Consider the following 21,931-nt stretch of genomic DNA (forward strand, 5'->3'; position numbering starts at 1 on the left):
AAAAAAAACTAAGAAGATACGCAGGCAAGATAAGCGACCTTACAACCTATGAGTTTACAGGATAAAGTACACCTGTTTTAGATACTTTGTTAAAAAAACAATAGGGAAGAGTATTCCAAATTCGATGAATCAATGTGGTTCTTTGTCTACAATCAAGAGGAAACGTGAAAATATATATCATTAATTCATGTAATGTACATATAATTCTGCCTTCCTGTCATAGATCAATATCAATATCAAGTAGGCCTATTTGTTGATGGAAGCCTTCATAGATCATTGACCTTTGCTTCTTCCGCCATACTTTGAATCTGTACTTGTATGTGTGTACAGCATTAAAGTATGCATCGAATATCAATTACGCACAATATGTGTCACTCACAATCAAACATAATTTTATTCACTACGCATCGCCTTGTGTGTTGTATGGTGTATTGTGTCAATACCTTTATTCAAGCTGTGGAAACAAAATAAATTGAAATGAAAACTATCTACAGCTGTGTGCTACGATATCAAAACTATCATGTTATCATTATCACTATCATAATAATGATAATGATCATCACTATTACTAGCACTATATACTGCTTACTACTACTACTACCACTACTACCACCAATATAACACTACTATAACTGCTGTTGCTACTACTACATGTACTACTACTACTTACTGTATACTATACGAATGACCCCCACTGTTGAATGGGTCTGTACGGCTTGTGTACACAAAGTACATCTGACTTGGATAATTCAAACAATTCAAAGGACTGGTAGTCCTACACGCACCGATCCGTACCGATCCACACACACACAAAAAAAACAACACAACAAAACACAACTGTGAGTCTGTGAATATGTGTTATGAAATGGGTCGAAATTCTTTTTTAAACTGTAGCGAAACTCTGTGCTATTTGTAATTTACAGGGTGAATTATGTATTTGCATTTACAGTGCGCATAAAAAAAAAATAGGCAATTTCCTTAGTTTGTTAGTTCAGTAAGTATGTATGCAGTAAGATGCTTTGTAATATTTTCACATTTTCCCCACCATACCCTTTTAAGAATGTCATCAAGTCTATGATAACCTTGTTTTGCAAACACTTAGGGATATCACAATCTTACTCAGAACTTGATTGAACGTTGCCTATGTCAACTGCAGATAAGGACTATTGCCTCTTTATGTTTAGTGCTATACTAAATCCATTCCGTTCCACCTTCACAAGTATAGACATACCGTTACTCTCTGGAAGTACAGATTTGTTACAATAAGTCAAAATTATTAGTGTCCAAGTAGTGACGTTGGATACCAAACCATATAATGTAGCGATTTTTTTTTTCGTGCAACGCTCGCAGTCAGTCTTCCGTACAAAAGGGTATAGAACTCTAATAGAAGTATGTCGACAATTTCCAAACCCAATCGTTTCATGTATCATTATTGATATGAAATGGACATTACAAAAGCTTTGTGCGACCAGCATGAAGCTATACTGCTTCCTCGAGGGGTGATCTTTGATCGCATACCAGTTTGTGAATGTCCGACTGAAGTGCAGAAAAGGTGACAGAGAGAAGGTGGATTTATCATTATCCAAATTCAGTCTTCTATATTGAAGTATTACTAGAAAGAATACATGAATACAATTTTTCTTAAGCGCGTAAACACAACTTGCTATAGCTCTACTATTTCTTTACAATTAACGTATACGAAAGGTTGCTATAGTAGATAATACCCTGTAAGAGACTATAGGATTGTGATTAAAGATTATCCGGGCACTAGCCGATGATGTGATGTAGACGATTATCTTCATCATCATCACGTCGTTCCTTTTGAAATGTTAAAATCACCGCAAACGTTTCACATCCAGACCAACATGACATGACTGCCGGCTTACAATGCTGAATTTACTTCAGTAATCATCTAAAACACGAATCAACAACAAAAATAACAACAACAAGAACAACAAACTTTCACCCAAAAACATTTCCACTTCACATACAATGTATGATACCATCTTTTAGACAATAAATTGTTCATAATGATGCAAATTAGCTTATTATGTTATTTTGATGGTTTAAGACACATCATTTCAAAATGAAAACTGTTGCTATAAATGGATTCCTCATCACAAAAAAAAAAAACTTGAAGAGTTGTGTTATTTGTATGTGATTACGCCAATTAGGCTAATAAAAAAATTTCCCAAGGTTTTCAAGGTGGCAACCAAGCTAGATTTATTTCAATACCCTTCTAGAACACAAATTGACAACAAGAACAACCAAAACACCTTGCACTTAACTTTTCCAGGTCATGCACTTGTTCTATGGGACCGTCTACTGGACTAATGCCAGGTTTACGCCATACACTTGCGCGTCTGTTCTGAATGACTAACTGCTCACACGCCAACGAGAACGAGGTGTATGCGGCATAGTAAGCGGCCATTCTGTTGCATGCACGTACGAATCGAACGAGTATGACAATTATTCTGAGGATTTCAGGATTTTGAACGGACATCGGTAAAGTAAACTCATCTGTATACTATCAGTCCTCTTGTTTTTTTGGTATGTCTGTATTACTGCATGGTGAGATTGAAATGTGGTTTTATCTATAATACTGACGATTCGACGATTCGTGGTGTTTACGGGTATGGTGGAGCGTGTTACACCCCTTGTGTGTCCATGATGATTAAAAGCTGTTGTGTTCCTTTTCCAACCATGAAAATTCATTTCCTTTTATACGCTGGATTATTGCAGAGATTAGGTCATTCATACCTTTTCTTACAAGAACACAACTGGAGACTTCTTTGTAATGGAAGGGAGACAATAATTATACGGATTTCCAGTGAATTAATTCAGGCGAAAAAAAATCAACAGTTGTTCTGCGTACGAATTTAGGAGCGCGTATTCTCCAGTGACATGGGATTAGTTTTTTTTTTCCTATTTCAAGAGCTCTGCGTACTCTGTATAATGCACCATAAGATTACATAAACAATAATGAGAGACAATATTCTTCAACCATGCATAATTTCGAGATGTTTGCCAAAGTGATATACGACCTTAGATTTGGTATAAGGTCTTATCATTACTCACGTGCACATGATTCACGTCTTCTGAAGTACGTTCGTTTATTTATCATGTTTATAGTGCACAAAAGGACTCATCTAAATGCAGTATAATTCAAGTTGAACTATAACGTAGATTTGTCCATTCGTGTGATAGGATGCCTTCTTGATGACGAATAACGATTTTTGTTGAAGATGATAGAAGTTGCAGATGCAAGTTACAGTGATCGCTGTCCACTAAAGAGAAAAACTGAAGATAGAAAAGTTACTACCAGAGCTTTTGATGTATAAGAGAAACTACGAGATGTAAGTTTTCCTCAGAAATTTCAGCTAGAGCTGTACAGAAAAAGATTTCAGTGTTAGAGGTGGAAAATTCTGAAGGTATATTATGTAGATGAGGCATGGAATCGTTTCAAACCAACGGTGTAACTTATGCCGAAACAGATACATGGGGAAGAAACGGTACACTGTTAGATACCAGTGGATTCATCTCGGCACCGTTTCATGAAATTTGTCGGCCCTGAGAAATTGTCAGTCTCTGACAATTTCAGCAAAAGCCTTAGTTTTGATCGGCTGAGAAGTTCTGGTCGCTGACTGTTTGCTATGGTGATTGTCTGAGACAAAAAAAAAAAAACAAACGACAACAACAACTTGTCAGGGCGGACAACCTTCATTAAACGGTACCCTTGGATGCTATCGATATAAGGAAACAAGAAAAGAGAGGGTATTATCCATGACTGAGTAGAATACTTGATACCAAACCTCTTCTTCTCTTCACTTCCCTGATCCTGACATTGCTACTGAATGTGTGTGTTGGGTGTGCGCTGCGTGTGTGATAAGATAATGGTGTGTGTGTATAGTGTAGGCCTGATAAGTTGTTTTGTTTTTGTTGTTTCATTTTTGCACAATATGCCATTTAACGACCGTACTTTGTATAATCTATTTTTGGGCCCCAACGACAAGCACTAGATGCTTCAAATGGGACTGTACAGTACTGGTTTTTGTTTGTTTGATAGATACTTTATTTTCTGCAAATCTATTACATAATCATGAACATGGGAAACATACAAAGTATACTTGAAACAGAGTCGTTTGACTTGCATAAACAACGATATAAAAGGAAATTAATGATATAATATTACAGTATGCATGTCTGTGCAGCAGGGATTACAATAACAATATTACATTTAAGAAGCGATAATGCAGAGGGCCGCCATTGTAAGCATTGCTTGAAAAGATGGCCGGCCCGAGGAAAAGGTAGGGACGTATTAAATTCGTAACAATACAAATTCTGCTGCGAAGATAGCAGGGGAAAATAAACTCTGATGTGTGATGATGGTGAATGTGCGTGCAGGTGCTTGAAAGTGCACAGGGGCAGATAGGCTGGAATTTAGAATAATAAAATTGGTTTGCTGGAAGAGGGAACGACATACGATGTTGCTATCGGGAGACCAACATGAGTCATATAAATTATTCGTGCTTAACTCGTATTTGAAGTATACTGCAGTAAAATATATTTCTTTAAGTTTGCTTTGAATGAAAACAAGGAGGCACACTGTTTCAACTCCTCAGGAAGAGTGTTCCATGTATCCGGACCGTGATGTCTAATCGACTTTTGAGCAAGTAAAAGCTTTGGATTACTTAAATGAAAATCATGGGAACGACGGGTAGGGTATGGGTGAATATGGTCATTGGTTACTAGGGCATTATGGAAAAATGGTAATAAATTTCGAATGTGTTTATACCATGCCGTCAATCCCTCGTTTGAGGCGAGACCCCATCACTTTAAAGAAGCTGATGGGGTGTTACGATTCTTCGTTTGAGAGTTAGGAGTCGAAGTATTTGTCCATTGCAAATTAACTTTCTGCTCAGGCCTGACAAACCAGGAGGCCAAGCCAGGGTTTAATGACTACAGCAGCTGTCGTATTACGTAAGAGCATGATAAGGATATCTGCCTGTGGCAGACCATTCACAGTGAACTCAATTTTTTCTATCCTTTCTAAAGTTTTCAATTTTATATTCTATTGAGAAATTCTACGGTCATCCATTTTACATTTCGAACGAAAAAAATTGACCCGTAAATAACGAAAATACAGGAATAAGAAGGAGCTATATAGCCCATGCCAAAACCAAAACAATCTCCTCCTCTCGCGGTGCCCCCCCCCCCCCCCTGGCGCTGTGGTGATGACTGATGCTTAGATTAGGCCAGGGTCAAGAAACAGGTGTTTTATATCTTTGGTTTTTAAGTCATTGATTGCCAAGATATACACTGGCATTATTTACGGGGTCTAGCCCCTTCAAACGAGAGATTTGCGTCATGCATTAATATGGCAGTTAGGTATAAATGTATATCATGGGCCTTTAGAGTTTTTAGGCGATAAAATATGGGATCAGTGTGAGCGAAACAATTTGAATGTGTGCATATACGAAGAGCCTTTTTCTGGAGAAGAAAAATTGTGTTCAATTTGGTTTTGCTACAGTTGCCCCATACAATATTGCAGTACATAACATATGGTAGAAATAAGGTGTTGTATAACATCATTAAAGTTTGATCATTAATTAAGTATTTTATTCTCCTTAAAACACCAGTTGCTTTGGATATTGCTGTTATGATATTCTGGACATGAGTATTCCAAGTTAGATTGCTATCTAGGGTCACTCCTAGGAACTTGGTTGAATGTTTCTCAGCAATGTTTATATCATCAATAGAAATACTTTGAGGAAGGGTGGGTTGGGATTGAAGCGTATGAAAATGTATAAAACATGTTTTATCAATATTCAATGAAAGCTTTAATTACTTCTAAACTATTTCGAAATGTTACTTAATTCCATATTTAATGTATCAACCAGTGTTACAATATCCTTGTGGGAATAAAAAACGTTGGTGTCATCTGCAAATAAGATGAAGTTTAAACGAGGAGAGGAATTGATAATATCATTAACATAAATCAAAAAAAGTAGGGGCCCGAGGATAGATCCCTGAGGGACACCACATGAAACGTTCAAATATGATGAGTGACTGGATTTAAATGCAACATATTGTTTTCGATGACGTAGATAACTTCTAAACTACGACAAAGTAATCCCTCTCACCCCATAATTATGTAATTTTTCAAGTAAAATGTCATGATCAATAGTGTCGAATGCTTTACTAAGATCCATAAAGACTCCAATTATGTGCTCCTTTTTAATAAGCGCAGCAATAATATTATCAAAAGATTTGATTATAGCATAATCGGTCAACTGTCGGTAGGAAATCCTTTCCTAAAACCAAACTGATTCACATTTAATATTTCATTTTCAATCATGAACGAGGAGAGACGCTTATAAACTACTTTTTCTAAAATTTTCGATATTGCAGGTAACAATGAGATGGGTCTATAATTTTCCACCATTGATGGATCTTCTCTTTTATAAATGGGGATAACTTTGGCGATTTTCAAAGAGTCTGGAAACGTACCGTTAAGTAGGGATAGATTGAATATATGGGTGAGAGGGGCTGCTATTGGGGTAAATAATTTTTTTCAAGAAATTCACCCTTAAGTTATCAGGCCCACAGGATTTACTACATTTCAGAGATCGAACAATATCAATAATTTCCGATTCATTAATTGGAGTAAAAAACAAAGAATTTTGATTACTTTCAGGTAAGTAATCTTTCTGATTTTTGATATCATTATGGGAATAGATGCTGCTAGAGAAGGACCAACATTGACCAAAGAAATTGTTTAAAATATTTGCAATTTGGTCAGGATTGGTAATAACATTATCATTATGAGTAATGCTATCAGGACATTCCGTAGGTTTCATTTTGAATATTTCATTAACAATCCGCCAAAGAGCACTTTTATCATCCTTATTAGATTCGAGTTTGTTTGAAATATATGATTTACGTGAAACTCGAATCAAGGTAGTTAATTTGTTTCTATATAATTTATTCCTTTTCACGTTTTCAGGAGTAAGTTTCCTCAGAAATATTTTATAAAGACGGTTTCGAGTAAGAATGGAATGTATAAGACCTTGAGTAATCCACGGTTGCCGAGCTCTTTTCCTTCCATTTTTTTTTTTTTTTTGGGGGGGGGGGGGGAGTTAAAGGAATATGTTTATCATAATAATCTAATAGTTTTTGTAAGAAAATTTCGTAGGAAGAATTAACCAGTTTGAAGTTAATACTGGAATTAGACAACTAGGGGATACCCTACCACCCCTTCTCTCTCTTCCTTTCCCTCTCCCTCTCCCCCTTCTCTCTCTCTCTCCCTCTCTCTCTCTCTCTCTCTCTCTCTCTCTCTCTTCTGGTTAAAGAAGAGTTGGCCCTATTTTGATGAATCATTTTGGAACAGTAAATTTGTTTGACCTACTAAGTATATCTTCGCAGGTGACCTTGCTTTATTCTATAGTGACGCCCACAATAATCCACGGGGTGGGGGTGGTACAACAAAAGAAGTAATAACAATAGGTATAAAAGAGAACTAAGATTCAAGGAAGGAAAAGTCATGAGTTATGAACATTAAAGAGGAAGGAGTGCAAAATATCTCTTAGCGGTAAACAATGGAGCGTATGAAGCTATGTTCTAATACCATTAGGGAGCCACGTAAGCAGCGATGTCAAGAGCTCCAGGGATCATTGCGTTCTTTCGTTTATCTGTACAGTGTATCATTAATCTTTTGCAAAGTCGAATGTTTATGTTTATGATGTAATTCCAGATTTATTATGTGTTATGTTTTATTGGAAAAAGAAGAATGAAAAGGAATTGAGTTGAATTGAATTGAATTGAATTCAATTGGATTGAATTGAATTGAATTGAATTGAATTGAATTGAATTGAATTGAATTGTATGGGCGGTGAGTTGGCTCAGTCGGTAGCGCGTCTGCATCACGATCTTAGGGCCCGGGTTCGAACCCGAGTCTGGACTGAGCAATGTTGTGTGTAAAAGCATACCGTCCCCTCTAGCAAGAGGCAAAACACTCTGTCCCTCCGACAGGACATAAAATGGAGGTCCCGTGTATGAGAGAGTCATAACTCATGCACGTAAGAGATCCCGCCTCATTCATTCATCGCAAAGAGCAGGGTGTTTAACGCGGTGAAGTGGTCCCACCTAACATCCAACTGGACCCCATGGAAGACCAGCTTAACGTAGCTGAATATGGGCTATCCAGCCATCTTCTCAGATGGAAATAAAAGAAGAAGAAGAAGAAGAAGAAGGCTAAGGATTGGAAAGGCAAATTCATCATTTGACAGTTTGTAGAATGGTAGAGGGGAAAATGTCAAATTGAAAATAAAACGCAAAATATAGATTATGAAGCAGCACGCAGTTCTCCCGGTGACGTGCATGGCAAATGACGGCTAAGTAAACAAAAGGTAGATGTCTTCCACCATTGGTGCCTAACAAGAATTTTAGGCATGACATGGAGAGACCATGTTCAAAGCGATATAAAGGCAAGAACAAAGCCGGAACTTTTGACAAGCAAACCTTATAACTAAACCAGGATGACAGCAGAATCGTGAAATAGCACTGTACTAGCCAATAGATGAAAAGAGAATATGGTAGAGACTAGTCAAAACATGGAGAAGAACAATAGATAATGACCTTGAACACAGAAACATTTTATGGCAGGGGACTAGTAAAGACCCAGCCACTCGACTAAAGCACTGGAAAAAAGTTGGGGATCACAACTTGTGCCATCCGTGAACGGCACAACCGAAGGGACTGAGTATGGCACAGAATGATATCCAGGAAAATCATTCTTTTACATTTATTCGGTATGCTGCAATTCGCTGGTGATACTATTGATCAACAAAGACTGCTGTTGCGACACTGATTGTCGCCCCTACACGGATTGTCGCCCCCGGCTCGCGGCAACAATCCTTGACGGAGTTGGCGTCAGGGATTGTCGCCCCCGTCACGGATTGTCGTCTGGCGACAATCCGTGACGCTTGTGCAGTTCCCAATTTTTGACCTCGATGGCGACAATCTATGATGGCAAAAAATTTGTTGCGACAAGGCAAGCACCACTCCGAATTCATATACAAATCCGCCAAACAAACTCATCATAGTCAAAGCTGCTGATAAAATCAATATCAACGTTTATGCCAGCAACAGCTTACTAGGTATCCCTCCCCACGCGCAGCTAAAAAAAAAAACACATATGCAAAAAGCTGACATAATAAACACATTCTTCCATCATACACACACACACACACACACACACACACACACACACACACAAACGGACACTAAATTATCATGTGCGCGCGCACATACACACTTCCTTGAAACCTCACCATGACTTTTTACATGGCATGTTTGCATGGATGTAGCCATGTAAGTTATGTGTTAGTATTCAATGACTATGTCCAGAACAGTGGCGTATCTAGGGGGGGGGGGGGGCAAGGGGGGCACGTGCCCCGGGCGCCACTCCTTGGGGGCGCAAAAAAAAAACGAAGAAGAAGAAGAAAAAAAAAAGAAAAGAAGAAGAAGAAGAAGGAGAAAAAAAAATAAAATTTTCGGCTCGCTCGCTGCGCTCGCTCGCCAAAATTTATATAAAAAAGAAGGTAAGAACAAAACGTGATGATGACAAAATGATAGTGTCTATTGTGTTCACACATGTCATTTTATATCTAGAAGGCAAAATATTTCACGGAGCAGCGGCTGCAATTTCTTTCGTTCTGAAGCGATCGCCAATTGGATCAAAAGAAGGCGCCAACAGGGGGGGGGGGGCGCAAAAAAAAAACCCAAATCAAACAAGATAATAACAAAACGTAATGATGACGAGGAAATCTACAATTTCGGCTCACTCGCTCGTACTAATTTAGAGTATTTTTTTCAAGTCCTCAGTTTGTTGGTATAAATCGTTATCTATAAGGCCGTCACTATATCTTGATTAGAATTGTAAGATTTAATAAGCAAAAAAATGACAAGAGTTTCATGATTTGTAAGTTGAAGTACAACAATTTTCGGCTCGCTCGCTACGCTCGCTCGCCAAAATTTGTATAAAAAAAGAGAAGAAGATAAGAACAAACAAAATGATAATGTCTATTGTTTTCACTCATGTCATTTTATATTTAGCAGGAAAAATGTTACACGGAGCAGCGACTGCAATTTCATTCGTTCTGAAGCGATCAATCGCCGATTGGATCAAAAGAGGACGCCAACGGTTTCGAACATACGGGGGAGGGGGGCGCAAAAAAAAATAAAAAAGATAAGAAAAAAACGTAACGATGACGCAGAAATATACAAATTTCGGCTCGTTCGCTCGTACTAATTTAGAGTATTTTTTAAGTCCTCAGTTTGTTGGTATAAATCGTTATCTATAAGGTCGTCACTACAATTGTGAGATTTGATAAGCAAAAAATTACAAGAATTCCATGTTTTGTAAGCTGAAATACAAAAATTTTCGGCTCGCTCGCTGCGCTCGCTCGCCAAAAAAGATAAGAGCAATACGTGATGATGACAAGGACATATACAAATTTCAGCTCACTCGCGCGCACTAATTTAGAGTATTTTTTAAATATCGTATAAATCGTTATCTATAAGGTCGTCACTACAATTGTGAGATTTGATAAGCAAAAAATTACAAGAATTCCATGTTTTGTAAGCTGAAATACAAAAATTTTCGGCTCGCTCGCTGCGCTCGCTCGTCAAAAAAGATAAGAGCAATACGTGATGATGACAAGGACATATACAAATTTCAGCTCACTCGCGCGCACTAATTTAGAGTATTTTTTAAAGTCCTCAGTTTTTTGGTATAAATCGTTATCTATAAGGCCGTCACTATATTTTGATTGGAATTGTAAGATTTGGTAAGCAAAAAATGACAAGAATTCCATATTTGTAAGCTGAAATACAAAATTTTTCGGCTCGCTCGCTGCGCTCGCTCGCCAAAATCTATCAAAATTCATTACATTTAAATCACCCTCAAAAGATCCCTTTTAAGTGCTTGAAAAAGCATCATGTGGACTTAAAGTCCCTACCGGGATGGGGATGGGGTTGAACACTTTTTCAGAAATTAGGGGCGCAATTTTCGTGCTTGCCCCGGGCGCCGTTTTCCCCAGATACGCCACTGGTCCAGAACGATATTACCCAGCAAAATGTGCTTCGAGGGCGAGCGACAATCCTTGCCGCCATAAAAAACAGCCCTCGTCACGGATTGTCGCCAGACGACAATCCGTGACGGGGGCGACAATCCGTGACGCCAACTCCGTCAAGGATTGTCGCCCCGAGCCGGGGGCGACAATCTGTGTAGGGGCAACAATCCGTGTCGCAACAGACTGCTTTGATTTAGAATATACGACTGTTTGTTTGTTTCTTTGTTTTTTCTTAAGGCATGATGTCCATCATTTAATCACACGAATGCAGGGAATTGAGGTGCTCAAACTGTTTAGTTGTATAGGGAAGCAGGTCGGTTATAGTACATGTATATATATATATATATATATATATATATATATATATATTATATATATACATATATATATGTATATTACAGTTTCGGTTGAGATGAGGATTTCAGATTTCTTCTTTTTTCATTTGTGAGAAAACGAGAAACTACTTAAGACATAATATGAAAGAGCAGACAATTGGAGTCCACATTTATATATATATATATATCTATATATATATATATATATGACCATTTTGTGTTTGGATTAATTTAATCACTTAAACTTTGAATTCCTCTGAGAATTGTACGTTCTTTCGTGTCCTATAAGTGGTTTCAACTTATATCAGAAAAATCGTTAAGAACCTGAAGCTCATCTCAGCAAAAAACTATACCATCCCTTTCACTGATGCATTGCAAACGCTGCAATTCGTGCAATGCAGATGCGTCTGTTCGCGTCAGTACAGTTCATGGGAGCGTATTCTTTTGCACACGTCAAAAGGTCTAGCATGCACCATTGATCACATAGACCAAACTCTTCTGCATTTTCCGTTTTGTTTGTAGTTTCACTCCTTGTTTATACATACCTGCATGAAGTCATTGCACAGCGAGTTTGGAAGCCCTTAGATAAATATGGATTCAACATAAAGTTTATATTGCATTCGTGTTAATTTTGAAGGCATAATCACAAATACATGTAGATACTCTATATTGCTCTCGACCACAATTTTATTAAGTGATTTTTTTTTTTTTTACAAAATTACTCCAAGCTTGTTTTATGACAGTTAAACATGTTATTTTTCCTTCTATGTGCACGTAAATTGTATTAAACAGAGTGCAAAGAGCATAGTAGTGTCCAGGAAAATGGTTGTTTGCTTAAGTGCTTAATTGAGAGATCAATATTTCAAAGAAAGAATAAACAACTATTTCAACACACCAACGAGATACTATACTAAAAAAGAAAAGAAAAGGTAAACACAGAGTTTGGGGCGGATTTAGAGTAGATTCGGCTACTGCTTATAAGTAATAGATAGAAAAAAGAAATACAGATCATGAAATATAAAGCATTAAACACTACATGTTATAAAGTACAAGAAAATGGAAACATAGAATAACATAATACTACGCTACGGACATTGTTTACCAAACCTTTTTGTACCACGATGCACGTGATGTAGAGTTCGTGGGCCTTGATTAACTAGTGTCTCGATCGCTCGTGGACCTGTTTTGTCTGGTGCTACAGTTGTATGACTAGTGGAATTACGGAGCTCACGGTCTTTCTTCAATTTCTAGCCCGTGAGCATATGAATCGTAGAAGTTGAACTTGTAGGATGGCCCCGTTGATAATTATTATGGGGAGTATCAAGATAAGATGAGATCAAACACACACACACACACACACACACACACACACACACACACGCAAACGCACACGCACACACCAGAAAGACTAGTGTAATTTCACGTCATGCTCAAGTTGACTTCTATTATAAAATCAGGACATTAGAGTGATATATTTTTTTCCCCGAAATCGGACGTGAAATAACAGCTATATAGGGTCATGATTGTTTGTTTTTTTCTAGTTTACATGACTATTTTCATCTATTGGGGGATGTTATTTAATGTGGAAACTATAGCCTTGAAGAATTTGTTATCGGTTTGTTGTATTTTACAATTAATGGATGACGTATTAACTATATTTTTGTGCATATATTCTTGTTGTTGTTGTTGTTTGTGTGTGTAAGTGTGTGTGTGCGTGTGTGTCTGAGTGTGTGTGTGTGAAGCCCTTCTCTCCAGACAGTATATGTTATCATACGCATTGTATTGTTAAACCACTGTGATACCGCGCTATAAATCCACTGTACTATTATGTACCTTGGTATACTATTGATTTCATATCATTACGTATGTGCGTGGGTAGCGATCATAAGATGAAAGCCATATGCTGAGAATTGGACGTGATTAATTGTCTAAATAACAAGAGTAAACAACAGAACAAAAAAAGAACTACACACAAAATGGATTTGCCTCACGTTTGCTTCTGTTTGCCCAACAAACAGCTGTCAGTGAATATTTATTCTGTAGAATGAACCCCTTGAACAAACTTTTGGAAATGCACATTATCCGCACGTGTAGGGTGCCTGTTCTTGGTAATATCAACAAGTATTTCCTAATGGAACCATATTTTGTATATTTTCCCAACAAACGATGTTTCCGTACAGTTTTCTTTCTTGTTTTAATTATGTATTATCTTCTCTTTTAAGGACGTTCCTCAGTTAAAGTGAAGTCCATGTCATTTTCTTCAAACTTTCCATACCGTAACTTTGACCCATCCGAAGCCCAAACATGTAAATAAAACCATAGGTTCATATGCTTGTTTTTCTTCTACGGGACTTTGAAGAATATGGCTAATCTGCCGTCCTGTACCAAAATGATAGCGTTACAGGGAGAAGACCATGATTGGCAACAAAATCTGCAATGACAAACTAAAATTCCCATAATTCTTTCAAAATCCACGTTATTTTCTCCAAATTTGCAAGAATTGCAGGAAAAGGTACCAACAACTAGTAAAAGGTTTTAAAGTTAGGGTTTACATTCTCAATTTTTAGTAAGCAGCGCCCTCACGCGGCAGAAAACACCGAAATCTCTCAAATCCTTCTCATTGACGTTTTCTGTTAGGGTTGAGCTAAAGGACAAGGTTCATAAAACTTATGCTATATATTCAAAACCCATGTCATTTTCACGAAACTTGACCAAATTGTAGAAGAAGGCTTACTAATTCCAGAAAAATAATAAAAAGTGGGGTTCATGTGCTCGTTGTGCTAGCAGCGCCCCCATGCGACATATACTATCGTAAGTCCCCAAGATCTGGTCAGGAACCTATGCAGGGATGCCCTGACAGGGTGGGTTCATAAAGCTTCTGCTGTACATTCAAAACCCATGTCATTTTCACGAAACTTGACCAAATTGTAGAAGAAGGCTTACTAATTCCATGAAAATAATAAAAAGTGGGGGTTCATGTGCTCGTTTTAGTGGTAGTAGCGCCCCCATGCGACATATCTCATCGTAAGTCCCCAAAATGTGGTCAGGAACCCATCCAGGGGTGCCCTGACAAGGTGGGTTCATAAAACTTCTGCTGTACATTCAAAACCCATGTCATTTTCACAAAACTTGACCAAATTGTAGAAGAAGGCTTACTAATTCCATAAAAACAATAAAAAGTGGGGGTTCATGTGTTGGTTTTTGTGCTGGCAGCACCTCCATATGATAGAAATCATTATAGGACCCCCAAATCTGATTATAAACGTATCGTGGGTGCCTTTATTAGGTATCAGGGTTCATGAATATCATGCTGTACACTCAAAACTCATGTCATTTTTAGAAACCTTTATTAAATTGTAGAAAGAGGGTTACTTAATGCAGAACAATTGTAAAAATGAGGGGTTCATGTGCTCGTTTTAGTGCTGGCAGAGCCTCCTTGCGACAGAAATCATCGTAGAAAGACCCCCAAATCTTGTTAGGAACCAATGCAGGGATAGTACCCTGCTAGGATGCATGAATCTCATGCTGTTCACTCAAAACCCCATTTTCTTTTCTTTTTTTCAAAGACAAACCGCAGACGATCGCAAGGTTTTCAACAATAATGTTCAAAATTTGACAGCAGCCGCATGGAGCTCGCAAGGCTTGCGGACGCCTCCAAGTCGCGAGAAGTCGCATGCGGTCGAGAACCGCGTGCGACTTTTCGAATCCGCAAGCAGTCGCAAGAAAAAACCGCATACTAGTAGTGTGAGGCCACCTTAACGCATACAGTCGGCACGCGAGCCGAGCGGGGCCGCCCAGCGCGGCCACGGTGGGGAGCTGTCGGGTATCCGTACGTACCACGTACACTCTAGCTCGATCTACTAGCAGCTGCTCGGCCCAGCTAGCTCAGCTCATCATCACTCGTGCGTGCGCTTCTACGCTCTTTGTTGCGTCACTGCCAACCTGCGCAGCCAGGATGCGTACAAACTCAACTCAGGTATGCATTAACTTTTTTTTTTGTGTTGTTGTTTGTTTGTTTGTTTGTTTGTTTGTTTGTTTGTTTGTTTGTTGTTGTGTTGTTGTTGTTGTTGTTGTTGTTGTTGTTGTTGTTGTTTGTTTTGTGGTGGGGGACTTTACTGTATAAATGCCAGTACGTGGATGATATATAACAAATATAATGATATAAACTTATTCATAACATAGAACCTGCTTGCCAGAGGGATAAAAACGCCGTCTGGTGGTATATAACTACATGACAGAAGTCTTGGCCGGTCGAGCAATATTTTGTTTTCTCTGGATTTAATTTACCTGTATATAATAATTCTATGATATTATAGGCATTTAGCGAATGCACAGAAATGTAAAAAAAAAAAAAAAAACGAAAAAAAGTGAGCAGTTCCGTGGTTGGTTATTAGGAAGAAAGTGCAATGTTGACCTAATATCATACTCGTATTTAACATGCAAGAAAAAGATACAAATGACTTTTGGTCTGAAGATATTTTGTATCGTAACCATTGTAGCAGCCTTTAACGATCACTAATCGTATCATGCAAGATTAACCACATAATGATTGTAATTGGTATACGATGTGTCTAAACAGTTTGAGATATTTTACCACGATGTATGCTACACAATATCGTGTTCAAAATAGATAATACATGTAAATAGTAATAGGCCCTACTTGCTAAAACTTGATATGACGTATGCTTTACTTCCATACGAGTACTAGTAATCCGTATACTAATCCGAAACAAATCACGAAATGATATCAATACGGCCACGTGCAGCCTTGACCATAGCTTCTGAACCTAAACGAAAAATAAAGTGAGAATACCAGGACAAGATCGTTAGTCAAGCATACAAGCGATATCGACAGCGAACTTTCATACCTCACATAGACAGGGCACTTCATTTGTGCAGTGTTTTCTGTTTGTTTGTATATGTTTGGGTTTTTTTCCCAAATATACTTGCGTAAAACCAAGGTTACACCAAATCCGAATTCTCCCGAATAAATTTAGACCGATTCAATCCGAATATGGCCTGAAGCGGATGGATTCGGTGTATTCGGAACCTATTCGTCTCTGATTCGGGGAGCTCCCCGAATCAGAGACGAATAGGTTCTGAATAGGTCCCGAATCAGAGCAGAATCGCTAATCTGACTATATTCGTGAGGCTACTCGGGTCGTTCTGACCGCTCATTGGACCTATTCAGGCCTATTCGGCTCACTCGCCTGTATCCTGCTCTGGATTCGGGTAACGATTCGGATGGATTCGGACAGGTATTCGGGGCGTTGTGGGCAGATTCGGCTCTATTCGTGATATTCGGGTTTATTTGGGTGAGATGACTCGGACCGTTACTCCCCTTATGACACGAATAGGCCCTAATCTGCCCAGAATGCCCCGAATGTCTCCCCGAATCCAACCGAATTCCATCCGAATACATCCCGAATGTAGCCCGAATTAAATTTGTCGGGGCCACATTCAGGAGTAGTTTTGAGGGTAATCGGATGGTTTTGAACATTTCAAAACCAGCCGAATCCCTCCACAAATGTTTCAGAATCCCCCACCCCCTGTCTTTTGTTAGTCACATTAATGTCACAGAAACATGCAAGTTATGCTGAGTCGAGAGGAAGGTGCATTCCAATGTCTTTTGTTAAACATTTCAATGATTGACAGACGTGGATGATGTCATCTCAAGAATATTGGTTTGGAAGAATTTTTTTGTGGGCGTTCCCAAGTAATCTGAAGAAAAATAGAAGAGAAAATCGTCAAAAATATATGGAATATTTCTAGATATTGGTTTTACCGCAAAAGTGATGTTGAGGGTATCATAAATCAACATGCATTTGGATTTCAGGGCCCCTTTAATAATGGTACCCACTAGGATGCGAACGTCATTGTAGATTGATTCGGTGGTTACAGTTTGTTATTCCGAAGGTTCACTAATCTGAAAATGAAACAAGGTTTGTTATTCCGAAGGTCCATAAATCCGAAAATGAAATAAGTTTCACCCCCTCAACCTAGAACGGTGAGTACTTCCTCGTCAACTGGCGGGCCTTCAGCAAGTAGACCCGACATGCCCCACCAACCAGACCCACCAGCCGCCGAGGTGATTCCGGGCAGGTCCCCAACGTTCCATCAGATACTGGCCACGCCATCATATCTGAACTACGAAACATGTTTGCGGATTTCAAGACGGAAATTAATAACAACCTGGATCACGTTATTTCTGATCTGAATGCCGTAAAAACCGATATTGCCACAGTGAAATCTACTATGCAGGACCTTGAAGGTTCGGTCGCCGACACGTCTGCGAGGATCCAATCCGTGGAGGCCGAGAAAATCCCCGAACTTCAACGGCAACTAGATGAAATGAAGGCCGAATTTGAAGACAAGCTTATTCAGCAAGAGCTTCACCACCACAAATAAAATTTGCTTTTCTACGGCATTGCCTTCCGCCCAAACGAGAATGTTTATCAAGAAGCAGCGAAGGCGTTCGCCCAACTTCTGGAAATTTCAACGGAGGAAGCGATGAAGATCCTGGTGGTTAACATCCATCGTCTCCCCACCAAGAGTACCCCCATTGGCGCTACCAACGCCCCTGAACCACCGGACCCCATCATAGTCCGCTTTGCGAGGATGAGTGATCGTGACAACTTGCTTCGAGCAACCTCGACGCCCAAGGAACGCCACCAAGAATTCCCCAGCACGGGTGCGCATCACGGTCTGCACCGACCTCCCCCTGCGGATGAAACACGAACGCGGCCGTTAAGCATCCATCGCATACAATCTTCGCAAGACCAAGAATCTGAAAACAAAAATAGCAGTTCGTGGGGCCAAAGTCGTTCTAATGACCAAACATCCAAACGAATCATCTTCTGCCAGGTCTACCTGGTCGGATTGACCGTCGCTCCAATGGTATCCGAATACCTACATGTATGATTGTAATATGAAGAGGTAAAGTCACAATTTTCTTCTGTGGTTTTTGTAGGCCTAAATGTAATATATTTTCCACATTTAAAAAAAAATCAATTTACAATAACAAAATGTCACTGTAATTTAATCAAGTTGAATCAGTACTTTTAATTTGTCCATTGTCGTTTTTTGTGCATGTATCAGTATGCATGTATCTCTTTCACATATTATCTGCCCCACTATGATATCCCTATGGAAGAACAAAATCAGTGGTGGAAATAGCTGCATGCTTGGCGGAGGGCTGCGCTCTCAGAGTGCTTCTCCAGTTTGTGCATGTTTACCCTTTTCCATTCAGCGTTATGTAGGCCCTATTGCGAGAAAAGACTTTGATCAAGCATTATCTACAAACGCACCATGGCATGAAAGTAAATAGCGAGCAGTGCGTTCATGAATGACTCATCATAAATGCAAATAGTTTATTCAAAAATTACAAAAAACCGTCACTCAAAACAACATTTTGCTCGTAATTGTGTACCAAGAGTGTAATGGGTGTGATGAAGAATAGTGATATAATAATCATTCCGTGTTTATAGTGTTTGTATGGATTCGTGCTGGTGATTTACCTATAAAAGTGAAGCAAAGATAATATCATATACAGTTCAATTTTATCTGCGTCCACCAGACGGTAATTGTTCAAAGACAGTCAAAAATAATTGCTTGCATAATGTATACGAGGAGCCCCTGTCTCCCAATGGTAAATCAAATCTTGAATGTTCCATTTTAGATTTCAGAGAGTGATTGCAATATCAGTGTGGACATTTGTAGGATAGCTTTTGCGTCAAAGTTGCCTGATAACAAACTTCGTGACGACACGAGGTCTACGGTGCAAACGCTTTTACATATTTACCAATCGCGTATTCATTCATTCATTCATTCATCGCGTAACCATGTGAAGTGTTCCCTCCTCACATCCAATTGGACCCCATGCAGATCAGCTAGTGCAGCTGAATAATAAAAATAGACTATCCGGCCATCTTCTCAGATGGAAAATTACATAGGCAAACAAGAACAGAACAAAACAAACAGAATATTGGCTTTTGAAATTGATTGAGTCTTGAGAGAGTTTCCTGATGATGTTGACCTGTGATGTTGGTTTGTCTTCAACTCTCTCGGGTGTTCTCAGTATGAGTGTGCGAGTAAAAATCCAGTGTACGTTGGGAACTTCTCGTGCTTGACAGGCTTGCCACAGAAAAAGGTTACAAAGATGAGAGGCAGAATACCCGAAATGGTGGTCTATGAAAGGTTGGGACGATTCTCCTGAGGGTGAAGTACTCCTCCATTGTCTTGAGATGTTTAGCTGATGTCGAAAAGTTCTCTTAACGTCCTAGAAAGGGTCAAACGACTTTTTTTTTACCCATTTCTAAAACGTTTTTGAACGTTCTAGACGGTGTGTAAGGGTTTCTGTTCTGTTTTCGTTCTGTGGACGTCCACAGAACGTCCACAGAACGTTTTGAATATTCTTGGAAGTTTTTTTTGACGTCTATAATGTCCAAAAGGTTTTTAGCAGGTCCTTTAAAATTTTGAAATTTTCTAATAGTTTTTGAACGTTTATTAAACTTTTTTTGTGTGCATAATTGAAACGTTTTAAATACGTCGAAAACCTTTCGCAAAAAGACGTTCTGAAAACGCTCTGACAAACAGTCAAAATAACTTGAAATGTTTCAAGAACCACTTGTTAGCTGGGAAGTACGCTGCTTTGATTGTGGTGTAGTATAGGGGGCTGAACTAATTGATTTGGTCTACTATCAATTCTGTCTAAGCCCGTTTGGTCCAATCCTTACTTGGTCTAATGTCCAGTTTGGCTAAATATCGTTTCTTCTAACGACCAGATGGTCCACACACACGTACACACACACACAGTCGCGAGCCTGCGAACAAACAGAACCATAGTGATCAAACAAAATAGATAATGATAATAATAATTGACAGTTCTTGATATAGCGCATAACACAAAGTGATAATGTCCCTATGCGCTCAAATGCATATAATGTACGTACAAGCTTTATTTTTTGGTTTTGTGGGTTTCCTTTATTTTTTCTCTACTCTCTCTGCTCTCTTATATTTGTAATTCCCTTCAATTCAACTCCAATCTATTTTCGTATTTTTACAATAAAATAATATACATCTCATTTTCTTTAGAGACAGAAATGTTGTAAAAACAACAGTGTGGATATGTCAGAATAAACAACAATAATTGAAAACTAACAGTAACGATATAATGTAGTGGGACTGAAGAAATAAAAGTGAAATCAATATGCATTCTGACCTGACTTGCAATATTAACAACTATTTTACCCTATGATTTGAAATGGGAGGGGAGCGTTTATCATAGCTCACAATATTAGCTCAATATTGATTTCAAAATAAACATTCAAGCAGAAGGTTAGGATGTACTCGGCATTGTAGTGAATAAGAATAATAGTTCATTTTGTGTGTGTGTGTGTGTGTTTTTAAGTGAAATGGTTGTATCTGTGCCAGAGTCATAAAGATTCGTAGTAGTAAAACACTCGGTGGGTTAGGTTTGAGGAAATCCCCCCCCCCCCCTTCATTTTATCAAATTTGGGTTGGGGTGGGGGCAAGTGCCCCATCTGACCCCCGCTTCCGGCGCCTTTGGATATGTTTCATTGGGCAGGAAAAGTTCGACTTGAAAAACCTTGTTTTCATAGAAGTTATCATTTCAGCGGCTTGAATCGCGTAACAAGCTATTGATTTTGGGACATCACTTTTTTTTTGAAAGTTAGAAACGGCTCATATAAAGGCTATATGAGCCAAATCTGAGGTATGATGTAGGCGCAATGTAATCTTGATGCTGTATCCTATACTATCATGACACATACTGATTCTCCCACTGGTGGAAACCTTGAAACACAATGTGACTCGCATGACTTTTTTCCGAGACTCGGTGACAACTAGAGCACATCACAATCATGTTCAACTACCACTCGTATGTGGAGCCATAATACATAATCTTATACAGGTTGGTGATTGGTCATGATGTAATCAAGTGACTATAATACAGCGAGGATCGAATCCATTATGTTTATAGTTGGGTAGTGACGTCATACACCGTAAACCGAATTTCAGAAATTGACCGGCCGCCTACGTGGCTAGGATTCCATTCGCTTCAATTCAATTCATTTATTTTCATTCTTCTTTTTCCACCAAAACATAACACAGAATAACTCAGGAATTATATCACAAACATACACATTCGACTTTGCAAAGGATAACTGATAAAGATAAAGATATATACATGCATACTTGCAAAAATACAAAGTTATGCTTCAGTTGAGTATTGAGGGGTCAACTAAAAAGCAAGCTTGTATGTTGTGAACCACTCAACGAAGCGATGGGAATTTATGTTGGCACCAGATATTGCCTTGTCTATCAAGTAATCAGTATAGTAAGTAGGCCTATTTAACTTCAAAGATTTCGTTTGTTTTGTTGTTTTACACTGATTTTCATGCTCACAGGTGACAACAGTAAAAGGACTCAACAGCCTTTCGT

At 38.7% G+C, this 21,931-nt stretch overlaps 1 pseudogene; it reads left to right on the top strand.

The window, feature by feature from the left end:
* The window catches only part of LOC140241371 (uncharacterized), a 42,628-nt pseudogene extending 24,275 nt beyond the window's left edge, over window positions 1–18,353 (top strand).
* Window positions 18,354–21,931: the final 3,578 nt, after the last annotated feature.

Source organism: Diadema setosum, chromosome 18 (genome assembly GCF_964275005.1).
Source record: "Diadema setosum chromosome 18, eeDiaSeto1, whole genome shotgun sequence".
In the NCBI taxonomy this organism is placed as follows: domain Eukaryota; kingdom Metazoa; phylum Echinodermata; class Echinoidea; order Diadematoida; family Diadematidae; genus Diadema; species Diadema setosum.